The 3,715-nt window shown below is 45.9% G+C and overlaps 1 long non-coding RNA gene across 1 annotated transcript; it reads left to right on the top strand.

The window, feature by feature from the left end:
* The first annotated feature begins 264 nt into the window (after positions 1-264).
* On the top strand, positions 265-978 carry LOC112583644. The gene is made up of 2 exons (XR_003107745.2): positions 265-403; positions 659-978. It is a non-coding gene; the product is annotated as an uncharacterized LOC112583644 (long non-coding RNA).
* Positions 979-3,715: the final 2,737 nt, after the last annotated feature.

The raw sequence follows: 3,715 nt of genomic DNA, 5'->3' as shown, positions 1-3,715 counted from the left end.
ATGGCCGCTGCTCCCGGTCGGAGTGGAGGTGGGACACCAGGGCCTTGGGCCGCACCGACCTTTTGTGAAACCAAGCTCCAGGCAGCCTTCCGGCGTCTGTGGCTACTCGTGCGACGCTCCAAGACCGCTTGGCCTGAGGGCACAAGAGCCCCAGACAACTGAACTGCAACTCCCAGAACGCACCGGGCCAAGCCGCTTCCGTTTCCGTTCTCAGGGACTTCCCTTTCCCAGAAGTCCCTGTGAAATCTCCGCTTCTGATTAGCTCTCTCCCTGAGCTGAGCAGAGGGGGCGGTGTCGGAGGCGTCTCAGCCAACCAGGGCCGCAAGCCAGAATCTCCATGGTAACCGCCGAAGCCCACTCACTTCGGCGATGCTCCCAGTGGAGGCAGAAGCTTGCATCCGAGGTATGGGGTTCTGGCCGGCGCTCCGCTCCTGGGGATTGGTGTGCGCTTGACAGCGGCCTCTCCGCGCTCAATCGAACAGGCCCTGGGAAGAAAAGACAAAGTAAAAACTTTACAGACGTTAGAGGACGCTGTGGTTCTTTGGATACTGTTTCTAACAAATTGTAAAAAGATATTTTTGAGAATCGGGGACAATGGAAGGAGGAGCTGGGTATTAGATAACATTAATGAATGAACGTCACTTTTGGCATTTCTCAGCAGATACTTCAAAAGCCATCCAGAGGTCGACTGAGTTTGTTTTTAATCTGCCAAGAGCTCAGGCGGCCTGGAATGCTGAGTGAAGAATATGTGGCGCGGAAGAGATCCACGAAGTACTTCAGCCCCTGAAAACAATCAAGTCCCAGTGTCAGGGCCTTTGCAGCAGTAACAGTGGGGAGTCCTGTCCTGCTGTTTATTTTCTCATTTTCTCTCTTTGGCCAAAGAGCATGATAGATCCCTATTGTAACTGCGAATGTTTGTTTTCTGATTACAAATGTGACAGCATGTTCATTGTGCAAATTTTGAAAAATGCAGAAAAAGTATATATAGGAAAAAATACCAGGAAGAAATACTATTTGGGGCTGCAGGGATTATGGGCTTAAAAATATTTTTTATCTTCAGTTCAGTTCAGTCGCTCAGTCGTGTCCGACTCTTTGCGACCCCATGAACTGCAGCTCACCAGGCCTCCCTGTCCATCCCCAACTCCCGGAGTTTACCCAAACTCATGTCCATCGAGTCAGTGATGCCATCCAGCCATCTCATCCTCTGTCATCCCCTTCTCCTCCTGCCCCCAATCCCTCCCAGAATCAGGGTCATTTCCAATGAGTCAACTCTTCACATGAGGTGGCCAAAGTATTGGAGTTTCAGCTTCAGCATCAGTCCTTCCAATGAACACCCAGGACTGATCTCCTTTAGGATGGGCTGGTTGGATCTCCTTGCAGTCCAAGGGACTCTCAAGAGTCTTCTCCAACACCACAGTTCAAAAGCATCAATTCTTCGGCACTCAGCTTTCTTCACAGTCCAACTCTCACATCCATACATGACCACTGGAAAAACCATAGTCTTGACTAAACGGACCTTTGTTGGCAAAGTAATATCTCTGCTTTTCCATATGCTCTCTAGGTTGGTCATAACTTTCCTTCCAAGGAGTAAGTGTCTTTTAATTTCATGGCTGCAGTCACCATCTGCAGTGATTTTGGAGCCCCCCAAAATGAAGTCTGACACTGTTTCCACTGTTTCCCCATCTATTTCCCATGAAGTGATGGGACCAGATGCCATGATCTTAGTTTTCTGAATGTTGAACTTTAAGCCAACTTTTTCATTCTCCCCTTTCACTTTCATCAAGAGGCTTTTTAGTTCCTCTTCACTTTCTGCCATAAGGGTGGTGTCATCTGCATATTTTTTATCTTATATTTTTCCATATTTCCCAAATTTTCTGCCATGAATTAGAACTTCTGCTGTGTCATAAAAAGTTTTTAAAATACATACTTTGCAATTTATAGAAAGGTCATATGGCAAGCATTACATCTACTCACAAAGTTAGGCATAGGGCATAGAAGCAGGTGATAATTCAGAGCTGATCACAAACAACTTCACAAATAGCAAAACTGGTATAAGATACAGAATATGGTATGCCATGAGTGACACTAGCAAGATGAAAAAAATGGGAGAGTGTAGTGCAGTCAGTCAATCCTGGCACTTTACTGATGAGAAAAAGGGAACGTGCCAATTGCTAAGATGCTCAGGTGATCTCAGAAGAAGTCAGCAAACTCACTGTCCTGTTGAGCAAGCCCCAGTTGTCTACCCACAGAATCGTGAGCAAATAAATGACTGCATTAAGCCACTAAGATTTGGGTTAGTTTGTTAAGGAGGAAAAGCTGAACTCAGTTCAGTTCAGTTCAGTCGCTCAGTCATGTCCGACTCTTCGTGACCCCATGAATTGCAGCACGCCAGGCCTCCCTGTCCATCACCAACTCCCGGAGTTCACTCAGACTCACGTCCATCAAGTCAGTGATGCCATCCAGCCATCTCATCCTCTGTCGTCCCCTTCTTCTCCTGCCCCCAATCCCTCCCAGCATCAGAGTCTTTTCCAATGAGTCAACTCTTCGCATGAGGTGGCCAAAGTATTGGAGTTTCAGCTTCAGCATCATTCCCTCCGAAGAAATCCCAGGGCTGATCTCCTTGCAGTCCAAGGGACTCTCAAGAGTCTTCTCCAACACCACAGTTCAAAAGCATCAATTCTTCGGCGCTCAGCTTTCTTCACAGTCCAACTCTCACATCCATACATGACCACAGGAAAAACCATAGCCTTGACTAGATGAACCTTTGTTGGCAAAGTAATGTCTCTGCTTTTGAATATGCTGTCTAGGTTGGACATAACTTTCCTTCTAAGGAGTAAGCGTCTTTTAATTTAATGGCTGCAGTCACCATCTGTAGTGATTTTGGAGCCCAAAAAAGTAAAGTCTGACACTGTTTCCACTGTTTCCCCATCTATTTCCCATGAAGTGATGGGACCGGATGCCATGATCTTTGTTTTCTGAATGTTGAGCTTTAAGCCAACTTTTTCACTCTCCACTTTCACTTTCATCAAGAGGCTTTTGAGTTCCTCTTCACTTTCTGCCATAAGGGTGGTGTCATCTGCATATCTGAGGTTATTGATATTTCTCATGGCAATCTTGATTCCAGCTTGTGTTTCTTCCAGTCCAGCGTTTCTCATGATGTACTCTGCATATAAGTTAAACAAGCAGGGTGATAATATACAGCCTTGACGTACTCCTTTTCCTATTTGGAACCAGTCTGTTGTTCCATGTCCAGTTCTAACTGTTGCTTCCTGACCTGCATACAGATTTCTCAAGAGGCAGGTCAGGTGGTCTGGTATTCCCATCTCTTTCAGAATTTTCCACAGTTTATTGTGATCCACACAGTCAAAGGCTTTGGCATAGTCAATAAAGCAGAAATAGATGTTTTTCTGGAACTCTCTTGCTTTTTCCATGATCCAGCGGATGTTGGCAATTTGATCTCTGGTTCCTCTGCCTTTTCTAAAACCAGCTTGAACATCTTCAAGTTCACGGTTCACATATTGCTGAAGCCTGGCTTGGAGAATTTTGAGCATTACTTTACTAGCGTGTGAGATGAGTGCAATTGTGCGGTAGTTTGAGCATTCTTTGGCATTGCCTTTCTTTGGGATTGGAATGAAAACTGACCTTTTCCGGTCCTGTGGCCACTGCTGAGTTTTCCAAATTTGCTGGCATGTTGAGTGCAGCAGTTTCACAGCAT

The sequence above is a fragment of the Bubalus bubalis genome, chromosome 3 (genome assembly GCF_019923935.1).
Source record: "Bubalus bubalis isolate 160015118507 breed Murrah chromosome 3, NDDB_SH_1, whole genome shotgun sequence".
Lineage (NCBI taxonomy): Eukaryota > Metazoa > Chordata > Mammalia > Artiodactyla > Bovidae > Bubalus > Bubalus bubalis.
This window is presented reverse-complemented; position numbering and strand designations above follow the sequence as displayed.